Raw genomic sequence first — 14,357 nt, forward strand, 5'->3', positions numbered from 1 at the left:
TAACGGCTCAGGTGCCAAGAAACCCTGGGGACGAATGAGATAAGGCATTTCCAGTCTTCGATCGTCGGTGTTCAGCTTGTGTGCAGTTAAATTGTAATGTCTGTGTGTTGGAATGGCATATACAGTAGACGTCCGTTAATTCGAACACGCAAGGGACTAAATTATTTGTTCGAATTAACGAATGTTCGGATTATCGGAACTTCAGAAAAAACTAGAATTTTAATAAATAAATAAATTATGCTAATGTAACTTTATTACAACTTTACTACAACTTTTTATAAAAATCTTTTAACGTTGTTTGCTTAACGATGGGCGAGGCCTCCAAATTCCTTGTAAACTTCATTTTATTGGAAAGAATTTTTTCCACCATTGATGCAATAAAAATGAATAAAAATGAAAACGTTTTTTTACTTGGGACTAAAAAATTGTTCGAATTAGCGAAATGTTCGAATTAACGGAGTTCGAATTATGCAGCTCAAAATATAAGACTTTATTAAACCAAACTCAAGGGACTTGGCAATTTGTTCGAAATAACGAAAAGTTCGAATTAAGCGGCATTCGAATTAACGGACGTCTATTGTATAATGCAGAAGAGCGTGTACGTTCATCATTATTACAGCTGCCCCGATCACAACAACGACGTCGGCGACAAACCCAGAAGAACAATAATTAATCTGACACTCACACTTAAGTTCAGTGTAAAAACAGATTTTAAGATGGATACATCATTTAAATTGATAAACCACATACATTTATAACCATGTATTTCTGTCGAATTTCCGAATATATCACACAATTAACATAATTAAATTACAACATGGGATCGAGACTGCATACAGTCAACTGTTTAAATGTATCGTTTTGTGATTTCTGGAATCTGACTAATCGATAAATTTTCTGTACAGATAAAAAAAAAATTTAAAATTTTTATTACAACATAAGAATAATTAGCAAAATTGCTAATCACATTAAAGTATTATTCTTGTTTCGTCCCGTTCCGATCCATCTTTTTCTTAAAATCTAGCTTAACAGCTCATGCGTACACTCTTGGTCAGGGAGAAACTATGTGGATTCAAAACTGGCTTTAATAGCATATGCAGTGTAGCATATGTTGATCTTTATTACGCTAATGAAATTAAAAAAAAACAACGTTATTTTATTTTAAATTAATTTGCAAATAATAAAATGAAAATGACATGAAGGCGGTTGATTGCATTCCTCGAGAGTAGAGAAAACGTACATAACTTATCTACATTTATGTCTTGTCAACTTGCCTACTAAAGGAGAAACAAGCAATAACAAAGACACACCTAACTAACACACGCTGTGGGAGTTGGTTGTAGAGAGAACGTGACATAAGTGCCGCACATATGGTGACGATCTGGTTTTATAAGTTACATTCCAGCAATACCTTTGACAAGTTTTAAACATGATGACTTTTTATCATCCAGCGCAACCAGTACTATAAGATATCTAAGATATTTAATAAGGATGAATGGTTTTTAATGCTTAAAAAATACGTCATCAAAAAGCCATCCTGCGTCATTTGATGCTATAAACTTGTTTATGTTGCGGGTATTGTTGATGCGCATTATGAATTGTGGTTTCTTGAGCAATTTCTTTCAGAACTTTGAGCCACTAACGGCAGTCTAAATGATTTTACTAAAATTTCGGGAGCTTTCGCGTTTTTTTAAAAATCCGACAAATGTATGCGTGTTTTTGTTTAAAAGAACCACGTCAACTGTGATTCTATGTGTTGTGGGTTGATTAAACAACATTAACTGGAGCAGATGCTGGTACAACATAGGTCGGCTGGCACATACCCAGTTGGAACTGAAGCATGCAACGTAATGGTTAAATTGTCAACAATGTTCTTGCCGGTAATGATATTTAACCGGGGCAGAACCGTCAACGTAGGTGACCATGGTCTTTACAATTATACTAGAATGGACCTACTTTTCTTATTTGTTTGTTTGATTCTTTATGTAGCAGCTATCTTCAATACTCAAAGCAGACCATTTCTTTAGGTGTCTGTTGGCGCATTTTGCAGCTGTAATTAAAGTGTTACCACAAGGCAGCTTCTTTTTTACAGACATGCTTATTGCCGCCATGGACAGACGTGTTAAGGCAAAATCGTCTTTAGACATATATATTTGTAGGTTTTGGGACAAAGTGTTAACCCTCCAAGAAAATCGTTGACATCGATGAACTCTCCACGTTTTCAGTAGTCCTTCGACACTCTCCACCCGATGTTCATGTCCGTGAACGAATGTTAGCCATCTAAGCAAATCGTTAGTATTGGTAAATGTCCACCTGTAGCATAGTCGTTCGATATCTTTCTGCGCGTGCGCCAATAAATTGTCAAATCTGCCGGTCTCCGACAGAAACCGCACCTGCGCAAAAAAAGTTCAACGATATCTGGCAGAGTGTGACGATGTTCTGAGACAAAGTGTCAATCTCTGTCCATGTGATAATGTATTGATAAAAAATTTTTGTATAAATAAAATGAATGTCTCAAAATTGTCCCGAGAAATCAAAAATCCAACCCAAAATTCTATAATAAAGATGAACACGAAAACCGTTAAAGAATTACGTGCAATGGCAAAGCGCCGTGGCTTGACTCGTTACTCTAGGCTATTCAAGGCTGATCTCATCTCCCTATTAGAAGCGCCACAGAGACCGCTAAGATCACCAAGACAAGTGGTCAGGCCTGTGACGATCTTGCCTACACCTGAGGCCATGGATATCTTTGAAAAGCAAGAGATGTCGAAGAATCGATCGGTAGTGAAAAGTAAGATGCAAGGATGGTACGATTGGTTAATCAACGCTGTACCGCAGCCTATAAAAGATCGTGTACAAGGCGCTTACAAGAGCTTCAAGAACAAAATCATGGAATTATACAACGAGAAAAAGTATCGTGGCAAAACCTGCGCTTCATGATGAAATTCAAGAAGAGGCTGGGGAAGACTACATCGACGGTAGTCTCCATGAAGAGGGTAAAGAAGCTGATCCTGGCCTAACTCCTTGTGAGCATTAACATGCACTCCACAAAACTTTTTGAAGTTTTCGAATATCTGGTGATAAAAAAGCTGACGTTGATAGTTATATAGCACTGGTGAGAACGCATGTGGAACAAGTGATTGTGGAACAAGTGGAAGATATGGGATCTGCCAAATTGCAGCTGTCTATGTGGATCATATGGAAAAAGAAGATCATGCTTGCATTTCGATCTGATACGGAAGATCTCGAGGGAATAGAAAATTTACGTCATCTATATGCAGATATTGATCCACGCAAGGGCTGAAAAGGTATTTAACAGCAACATCATGCAGGTATTAAAAGCTAATGATGTAAATGAGCTGCTGGATAATATATTTGCACAAATAAGGGCTCATGTTGAAAATCCAGCGCTACCACAGAGTGGGTTTACAATCGATCAAATCATGCACCTGGATATCGATTTTCATAAATTGCAGCTTACACGATGTTCCTCCTATATAAAATTACCATCTTGGATAAGCGCAAAAAAGGCTATCATCAACCCAAAAAATGAAAATGAAGAGTGCTTTAAATGGAGTGTTATTGGGTTACTGCGTCATGAAGAGATTGGTGATCGTCCAGAACGTCTCAGTAAATTACAACATTTTGCTGATCTCTACAACTGGGAAGGGTTAGAATTTCCAAACATTAAAAATATAATAAAATTTGAAAATAACAACCCAAATCTTGCAGTCAACGTTTATCGGGAAGTAGTAGCATCAATATTTTGCGTAGGTCAGACTACAATGCATCGCGTGAAAAACAAGTGAACCTGCTGCTCACCACAGATAATGAAAAGACGCACTATACCTGCATTAAAAGTCTGTTAAGGCTGTTCTGCCTAAATTGCCTGCAGGCATTTAATTGTGTAGAATACAGGGACAAACATTATAGCTATTGCAAAGGTCACGAAGCGGTTAAAAATACGATGCCAAAAGAAAGTGAAAAATGGTTGAAATATCAGGATGGTCATGTGCAATTTAAGGTACCGTTTGCGATTTGTGCAGATTTTGAAAGTCTACTCATACCGGTGGAAGATCGTAGAAAAAGTATGACCATGAAACTGAACAAGCATGTGCCACAGGCTGGTGCACGTATAGAAAATTTGCTTATGGAGATGTACCAGATTCATTAAGAGTTTACCGTGGTGAAGACTGTGTTAAGAGATTCGTGGATCATTTGGAAGATGAGGTGAAGAGGTATTATGATACATTCCTACAGCAGTCTATGACGGAGCTTACAGAGGTGGAAAATAAAAAGTACAACGAGGCAACAGAATGTCATATCTGTATGAAACCATTCAACGATCCATCAAACCGAAAAGTTCGAGATCACAGGGATTTATCGAGGGGCGGCTCACAACAATTGTTATATGAGATAGAGAATCCCTGGTCACATCCCAATCATCATCTAAGCGGTTATGACGCGCATTTGTTCATCAGAGAACTTAGAAAAAAGTACAACACGCAAGATATAGGATGTAGTGCGGAAAACAAGGAGAAATATATAAATTTCAGCGTCAATGTCCCCGTACCTCTCGCTGGAATTAGTAATTCTAACGGAGAGCAGGTATTAAAAAAAATTAGATTTATCGATAGCAGTAGATTTATGGCATCGAGTATTCTTATTGACACAACCGCATGTGGAATGAAGTGTAAAAAATGTGCACAGGAGTGTTTAGAATTTCAGGGTATATCATCTGAATATATCGCTAAATTTTATTGTGGAAATTGTAAAGTAGTGACCCCAAAACAATCAATAAAAGAAGAATTAATGTCAAATTTACCCCCCATGGCACAACAGTTTAATGATGGTGATATATTTAGAGTTTTCCTTAGAAAGGGCGTGTATCCTTACGAATATATGGATTGTTGGGATAATTTTGAAGAATCAGACCTACCCCCAAAGGAATCATTTAACAGTAAGCTGAATATGAAAGGCATCTCTAATATAGAGTATAAATATGCTCAAAAGGTGTGGAATTACATAGTACCAAAGGGAGATAATGTTACGCTCGGTGATTACCATGATATTTACCTTGGAATTGATGTTTTACTACTGGCAGATATTTTTGAAAATTTTCAGGGTGTGTGCCTTCTAAATTATAAGCTGGATCCAGCAAACTTTTACAGTGCTCTGGGACTGGCTTGGAAGGCTTCATTAAAACGCACGGAATAGAATTACAGCTCCTCACGGATCCTGACATGCATTTAATGTTTGAAAAAGGTATTCGAGGTGGTATTGTGCAAGCTATTCATCGCTATGCCAAGGCCAACAACAAATACATGGGCGATCAATATAATAAAGACGAAGAAGACGAAGAATCGTCGTATTTACAATACCTTGATGCCAACAATCTTTACGGTTGGGCCATGCGGGAGGATTTACCAACCCATAAAAAATATAATTACGGCTACCTATTGGAAGTGAATGTGGATATCCAAGTGTGCTACATAAAAAACTTAACGAACTGCTATTTTTGCCAGAGAGGATGACGATTGCAAAGGTGGAAAAATTGGTGCTAAACCTTAAAAACAAGCGCAAGTGTGTGGTGCATATCAGAGCACTTAACGAAGCTATAAAGCATGGCCTAATTCTCAAAAAAGTGCACCGAGCCATCATCCAGTTCTCACAGAATCCGTGGCTTAGGACTTACATTGATATGAATACAAAATTGAGGACTGCTGCTAAAAACGATTTTGAAAAGGACTTTTTTATATTAATGAACCTCTCCGTGTTTGGAAAAACGATAGAAAATATACGCAATCATCGCGATATAAAACTTGTGACAAGTGAAAAAGCACATTAAAAATATGTGATGGAGCCCAATTTTAAAGATGGTTATGCATTTAGCAAAAATTTAATGGTTGTTGAAATGGGTAAAACGGAGATCAAAACGACTAAACCGGTATATCTCGGGCAGGCAATTTTAGATTTGAGCAAACTTGTCATGTATGAATTTTATTATGACTAGTCGTTAGCCCGTGGAAAAATCCACGGGTTCGCCCGCCCTTTTTATACCGCATTGCGTGCGTCTCGCTAATTGTGCAGCTAAGCTACTATTTTGCGTGACGGACAGGCGTATACGGGTATTTTAATATAGATTGCATGCAACCAAAATATGGGAGTAAACTACAACTCTGTTATATGGATACCGATAGTTTCGTGTATTACATCAAGACCCAAGATTTTTATAGGGATATCGCAGGCGATGTAGAGAAACACTTTGATGCAAGCGCTTATACAAAGGAAGATGGTAGACCACTTCCAATTGGAATGAATAAAAAGGTTGCGAGTTTGATGAAGGATGAATTAGCTGGAAAAATCATGACGGAATTTATTGCATTGAGGGCAAAATTTTATGCATACAAAACATTGGAAAAAGAAGACAAACGATGCAAGGGTGTTAAAAAATGCGTGTTTAAAAATTCAATCACATTTGACGATTATAAAAAATGTTTAGATGATGGTATAAATCTGTATAAAAGTCAAATGCTTATTCGGAATAAAAATCATCAACTGTACACTGTAAAAAGCACCAAAAATGCTCTTAATCGCGATGATGATAAAAGACTCGTGCAAAAAGATATGATCTCAACACTAGCTCGCGAATATATTTCTGATTAGTCTAGTGTGCTTGATCAAGCACATTAGACAAGGCGCAGACTTCGCTAGCAATAAATGGAAGTTTGTTTATATATTTCGATAATTTTACCCTCTATAATTTTACTATTCGTTTTTCTAAAATAAAGACGTATAATAAATAGAATGTCGCAGCTTGCTGAAATATTTGATGTTGTTGATACCCCGCAGAATACTTGCAACAACCGAAAAAAGTAGTAGATAAACGTCAAGCTTTGAAAGATGCTCTACGTAAAGGTAAAGGGCATCTTTTACCACAAAAGTGTACTGAGGGCTTCGTAGACTAGACACCAGACGATATAATCGAAAAGGTAAATTCCGAATATGTTCACTGTGAAATCCACCAAAGGGGACAAAAAAACAGCAAATGCATTGTATTCTCATGCAATTAGTATGTACACCAATGTTGTAGGTAATGTTGTTCAACTCGATAGTGATGAAGATTTAAAGAAGACCCAGTTATCAAGGATAGTATGGCTGATTTGGGAATCCTCGTGTACTCAGCCCCTTCTCGTTGTTGCCCATACAGTCAACCACACACAGCTGTCCAAAAAAAATCAATGAAGATAAAGAGGAGGAAGAAGATAATGGGGAATAATATATCAAAAGTGACTGTAGACTTATATGAAAAATATAATCAAGACATTACACACTTTAATTTTAGGGCTCGATGTGGGCTTATACCAAGTTTCAACGAATGGCACAGTCATGGTATTGATGTGCGTCGAAAAATTATAATTACTCCACCCGCAGGTAGGTTTCCAGCCCATGTCTGTGAGTTGGAGTTAAGCGAACAGTATTCGAAAAGGATTTATGAAAATATAATTTGAATACTATTTAAATTTTATTCTTCTAAAGTTCAGACTGCGCTAGCTAAAATAATGATAATAATAAATGGACGACAGTACACAACAAGGTACAGAACAAGATATAATAAAAAAACAGCAAAGAATTCAGGTCGAGTAACACAAGGTCACAAGTTAGCTGCACTGATGAAGAAGAGAAAGGAAGAACTTAAACACTCTTCTGGAGACAGTTCAATATCAAGTACTGTAAGTACGGTACCAAGTAGTTCATCAAGTTCTAACGCTGTGTTAGGAGCTACGTCAGTAACAGTGATAGTAGGCGTCGGTCCATAATTGATTTCCGCCGGCGAAGGCGGAATCTTTAATATCGCCTGGGAAGATAGAGAGATAGATAGATAGAGACAGCCTAAAACTTGTCCGGGCTAAAGCTTAAATCCTTGTTTTGACAGATTCTTTTCTGAGAACGAGGCTAAATTCAGTTTTAAAGACAATTAATTCTGATATATATCACAACCAAATCTCGGTATAGGTTACGGGAAATAGCAAAGCATGGTTTTCCTTTGTTACGTTGTGTCATTCGTAAAGAGTGAGCCAATGACATAAATTTTTAGGACTTACGTACAGGGCACTTTGGTTACACTAATAAGCGCAAGAAATGAACACATAAAATTTGGTACTTATTACAAAAATACCAATGGGTTTGTTTACAAAGAAAACAGCCTCGATGTTGTTTGATGTTGTTCTTACAGGTAGCTTAGCTACTATAGTTACATTTAGGATTAAACTAGCATTTATTACTTAATACTCAGTAAATAGGTCAAGTTTGAATATTAAACTTTTTCGCTATAGCTAGCTAGACTAAGCATGAAAGGAGCTGGGTTAAAAGTCAAAACTTAAAGAGGAAAATTACATCACATTTTTTAAGATTATACTACACATATTTGAGAACACCTGAAAAATGCATTGTTCATCAAGTTACCCCATATGGCTAATATGGAAGATTTCTTCATAAAAAGCATCAAAACTTTTTTCATGTGGATTACTTTTACATTAACAAAAATTTAAAATTTGAAGATAAACTTTTGCGATTTTGTCATTCATTAGTTTTCAAATTTCTCGCTGGAAATTTTTAAGGTTTAAAACCCATGTCTCACAGTAACTTTTTCGTTCTTATCCTAATGTTAATACATGAGTTGTGCAACAACTTTTGCAGGAAAATAAAAACACATCAAGAGAAAAAGTTTGTTATTAAAATATTATAAACTAGTTGTTAGCCCGTGGAAATCCACGGTTCGCCCATCCTTTTTATACTGCATTGCGTGCTTCTTGCTATTGCACAGCTAAGCTACCATTTTGCGTGACAGACAGATGTATACGGGTATTATAATATAGATTAATTTCAAACCGATTAGTCCCTGCAGTCATTTTGGTGTCAGCGGTATAAAAAACTATGCAACTATACTAAGTAAAAGTCCTATTACTTCAGTAAAAATGAAAAAGATATTATACCCTTAATGCTATAAGTGCTCCACTGGATTTGTAACACATTACACTAAGTGTCCTCCATGTGAAACAGTTTACGCTTTACTAAGTCTTAACCTGAAGACTTTAGGTCTTCCCACTTCAAGTGAATATTACTTCTGGCTATACTTTCCCAAATTTTGTTATTTCATAAAAGAAAACTGAAAATCTACAAAATTATTTATATATATGTGCAGAAATTTATTTATGAAATATAGGTTTCAGTTTGTTGTGGAAACATGTTTACCAACATGCAATGTCTTGCATACCTAACTAGCTATATACTCAAGTCTTGAATGTTCACTGTTATGGGAGGTCCAAATAACTACCTAGCTTTTTTTTATTTAAAATGACAGAATGCCTTAAAAAATCTTTTGTGCAGCTAGCTACATTAAAGCAATATATTTAGCTTTTGTACTTTATCACTTAATTATTTAATAACAAATGCGCCCTGGAGTGCTGGCATGGTACTGGCTAGGTAGCTTAAAATCACAAAATAAATATTATCCAGATGTGACCATCCTCATCATCAGACATCGGAACAGCGTTTTTGTTCTTTACTTCTCATTGTAGGGTACCTCAAATTCTTGTAAATCCAATTAACAAAAATTACTTAAGAATTCCTCTTCTTGTATATTTGCAGCTTATTGACACCCTCTTATTTTAGAATATTCTCAGAAATAATAGACCAAAAGAAATTACATCACAGTTTCTTGTCCACCGCCCACGTGTGTTTGAGAACAACCCACACAAAAAAGTTCGTTATTTTTTAAATTATTTGTGTAAAAATTACCATTTTATTCACGATAAACCACTTGTCAGTCATTTTATTCCTCCAAAAAGAATCCTATCCAAGGTGCTTTTCTATTAGTGCTGAATTTAATAATTGACATGATTCAGCATAGTTTTTAAAAGGGTCTGATTGCAAAATATGATTGCCAAAGTTCAGCACTTGTAATATTTTTGTATTTGTGTACTCAGCTTCTAAAACACAGACAAGAGACATTATAAGTTCCTCTGGGTGATTACATTAATGTTGGTTGAAAAAAAACCTGAATGATGAGAAGCATGTGTTTTTGAATGGGTATAGGACAATAAACTTATTTAATTTCCCTTGGCCTTGCATCAATCAAATTCTAAAGAAATAAACACTTTTAAAATGATTTTGTCAAATTTGGAAATTGTTGGTATGGTTAGAACTTTGCATATAAAATTAGTAAAGTTGCCGGATTGTTTAGTTTTTTTCTTTTATACTTTTCCGAATTAGCCTTAATTATTTATGAGATGAAAAACAGCGCTTTCAATTCCATTGACTTGGCCATCCCTTAAAAGCACTGGAAGCTTCACTATATGAAAATGTTTTCTTTTTCTTTTAGATTGTGTGCAATGGGAGTGAGTGATGTAATCTTTCAATGCGTGTGATGAAAAGAAAGCGAAACCGTTATTGTTTTTTCTGCCAAAAATTTATTTAATAAATCTTGATAAAGTTAAAAAACTGTTTTGATTTGTTTGTTTTTGTTTTAATTGTTTCCCGTGAGTTTTCGAAATTCGTTCCAGCAGATTCTGTGGCTTCTAGTGCCGGTATTTTTACGTGAAAAAAATACTATTTTGTTGTAAGGTCATTTACGAAATCGTTAACGTTAGGACCAACTTCTGCGGGTTGTACAACTCGATGTATTACATATCTTTCGGAATACTGCTAAAAGTGTAATTTTGTATTGCGCTCTTTACTTTTATCATTCTTGTGGGAAAAGGCGGTACAAAATTTTAACACGCGTTATTCGTTTTTGTTAGTTTCGCGTAATCTAATTTTCTCGCACATTTTGAAAAGAATATCCCACGCACATTAAATACTCGCGTAGTCTTTTCGCAAAAAAAAAGGAGTTAATTATCTTTAATTATCTTTAAGCCAATAAGAATCCTAATAGTGCAACAAATTGTTTTATTATCCAATGAACATTACTTTATTTTAAAGTTTATAATCGAAAGTTAAAGCTCGTGCAGTGTAGCATAATGAAGACGCCTTTTAATGCGCCATCATTTCCCTCTGTACAATTTAGACTAAAGCTAATTATTTATGAATTTTAATTTAAAGGAATTGTTGAGGCTGAATATTTTTGGTGAAAGATTTATAGCTATAAAATCGTGACAAGGTGTCATAAAAGAAAAAATAAGAATATGTAGTCTAAAAATAAACTTTCCTAACTGATTATGTAAAAAAAATTTGCTGCCACCTTTAAAGATATTTTCCAAGCTGTTTTTCAGAGAAAAAGAGAAAATAGATAAATTTTCAGCCTTGCCGTTGTTCTTATTTTGTTTTTATTGTTTATCAATTTTCAGGATTATTATTTTTCTTTTAAAATTGTTCCTATAGAGAAATGAAGTTTATGTATGTTAAGTTAGCTATGATTTACAGTTACAATAATAATCAAAAATTGAATTTTAAAATTTTAGAATATATAATGATTTTGTTCCCCCAGTCCTCTTCAAAGTTCAGCACTTTTTCAGATTATTGCTAATGGCGGAAATCTTTAAGCCACAGGGCTTCTTGTTTTTTTTTAAATTCAGCAGCTACAGCCTGACAACAAATCATCGGAGCAACCCGTTGAAGTCACAGACCGCGCTAGCAAAAAAGTTCAACCCTAAAAAATAGACATCTTTGAAATGAGTTGAACTATATAATAGATGAGTTCTTCAAACATATCACCGTACGAGAAAGAAATAATTGATATGCTCTATGAAATCGCAGTAGACATCGGTTTTGCGCTAGGATATGCATTTGTGGGGAATGAATTTTTAGGAATTGGCCAACCGTCAGCAAAAATGGACATTTTGCTGCTGGTCGTGCAAGTCGAAAAATGGCAGTCAAAAAAGGATGGCTTCCAGCCAGTATTATCCCTAAGAAGTAAAAGTAATATGTCTAGCGAAATTTTGTGTTTACCTTCGAGGTAGACACAAAACAACATGGAAGAGGCCAAGAAATGCACAACTTGCAAACACTTTTTATCTTTAGACAATTTCAAGGTCACCAAACGTAATGGACAGCTGACGAAGACATGCATCAGGTGCCTCGATAGAAAGAAGACTTCAACATAGCGTACCAAGTGCTCTCATAAAAAACGGAGGTTTCAATGCCAGGAATGTGGTGGAAGTCAAATATGGCCGCATGACATACATAGATGCAAGGAATGTAGTGGTGGGGGCATATGCAAGCATCAAAAAGAGATATCAAAGTGTAAAGAATGCAGAGGAAGTCAAATCTGCAGCAAACAAGGCTCTACGGAGAAACAAGGAGCTCAGTTCTCGGGAGTATCTTGGATGCGATATGAACACACTGCGAGCTTATATTGAAGCACAATTCACGGAATGAATGAGCTGGGATAACTATGGTAAAGAGTGGCATATGGATCACAAGATCCCTATCAAGTATAAAGAAGATGTAGAAGCTCAACAACTCGTGGAAGTAGCGAGAAGACTGCATAATACCAACACTCAACATATGTGTGCAAGTGAAAATATGTCGAAAGGTAACTGTTACCTCTCAGAATAAATAAATGACAACTATCAGAGTTCTTATAGCAGGGGCCGCAATTAACGCACTTGCATTTAGTGGTAGTAATTTGTTATTCAGCAAGCTCTCGGGGCATGGGGAGGAGAAGCGAAAACGCCATGATAAAGCGATTGAACAACTACAAGCCGCTCAGGCGCAATGGGTATGTGATCGTCAGGCGAAAATCGACTGGTATAATAAACAACGGGAGCTAAAGAGTCAGGCCGGTGAAGATTTGAAGGAGCTCGATGAAGGGATGCGGGAGTACTATATCGCGACCATTAATAAAGCTCCAAAACTGTCTGACTTCTACGTACCGTCCAAACATTAACAGGACGGTGAACTTATGTTCATTGTAGGCTCCCTAGCTCTTTTGAAATACGGAGCTTATAAATACTTGTAAATAAAAAGCATACTTTTGACATATAATAAACATGTCAAAAGTAAGCAAGTCACTAGCAAAACAGGTAAAGCGCGTAGCTCAGATTCCCACAGAAGAAGAGGCCAAAAAGCTGAGCAAATCTATTACAATCCAGAACATCTTTGGGTTGGTAAAAAGGCTATCAAATTGCTCGCCAAAGATAGTGGACTATCCAAAAAGAAGTTCTTTCACTGGCTATCCTAGAAATTACTACTTCTTCGACATATTCGAGGACCAATAAAGATTGATTATCCCCATTTTAACATTACAAAACCGAATGAAATGCACCAGTTTGATGTATTGTATATGCCTCATGACAAAGTTTATGGAAACACGTACAAGTATATCCTGACAGGCATTGATGTTGCTTCAAGATATAAGGCCGCGAGACCTCTGCGTACAAAAAAGCTAGTGAGGTTGCGAACATGATCGATGATATTTACAAAAAAGGGCCTCTGCACTATCCTACAATTTTTCAATGTGATAATGGGTCAGAATTTATATCGGATGTAGTAAAACGTTTGGAAGTGAAGGGGTGAAAGTTTCTAGGGCTACCACTAAATATCATCACACCTTTACAGCGTTCGTTGAGTCGTACAAAAAGATCCTTGCACAGAGACTATTCAAGTCTCAGGATGCGCAAGAGTTGGTCACTAAGGACCCAAGTAGAATATGGGTAAAACACTTGTATGCTACCGTGAAGAATTTAAACAACACAAAGACCGCAATGATTGGTATGAAGCCCTCGAAGGCCATCAAGTTGGAAGACGTACCACTTGTGAAAAGTGAAGAGTTCCCTGAGGAAAAACCTTTGCGTGAAGATGGGCTGTATTTATATTTTTTACAGCCAGGGGAGGAGCATGGAGATCAAAAAAGACGTGCAACGGATGCATGGTGGACCAAAAAGACCGGATCGCATTGTAGCAGAACCAAATAGTCGTGTCTTGTATTATTTGAAGGATGAGCGTAGTTTCGTTGCAGAAGAATTAATGTTAGTACCAGAAGTTGTAGAAATACCGCCAGAGCATGTGATGAAGTATTAGATTTTAATTTTTTATGATTTGTAAAAAGTCACAAAAAATATATTTAAGTCCTCATTGATTATCATCATCCCAATCATCGTCATCTGGATCATCTTCATCTGGATTCCGCAAACAATCATAAGGATGTAAGGTATAGAAAGGATATCCATAGACGATTCCTTGAAAAAAAATTGTCTCATTATCAAGGTTGATGTCAACCAGTCGTCTATCTGGTATATTAACGCCTAGGATGTCGCCTATGTTTTTTAAGTCTGCTAGATCTGATAGCTTTGCTTCCTTATTTTTTTGATTACTTCATAACAGATAACACCGTATTTGTTCACAGCTAGCGCAGT

At 36.2% G+C, this 14,357-nt stretch overlaps 1 long non-coding RNA gene across 1 annotated transcript; it reads left to right on the forward strand.

The window, feature by feature from the left end:
* The first annotated feature begins 8,246 nt into the window (after positions 1-8,246).
* Positions 8,247-10,512, forward strand: LOC130641674 (uncharacterized). The gene is made up of 2 exons (XR_008982497.1): positions 8,247-9,765; positions 10,385-10,512. It is a non-coding gene; the product is annotated as an uncharacterized LOC130641674 (long non-coding RNA).
* Positions 10,513-14,357: the final 3,845 nt, after the last annotated feature.

The sequence above is a fragment of the Hydractinia symbiolongicarpus genome, chromosome 4, assembly GCF_029227915.1.
Source record: "Hydractinia symbiolongicarpus strain clone_291-10 chromosome 4, HSymV2.1, whole genome shotgun sequence".
Classification (NCBI taxonomy): Eukaryota; Metazoa; Cnidaria; class Hydrozoa; order Anthoathecata; family Hydractiniidae; genus Hydractinia; species Hydractinia symbiolongicarpus.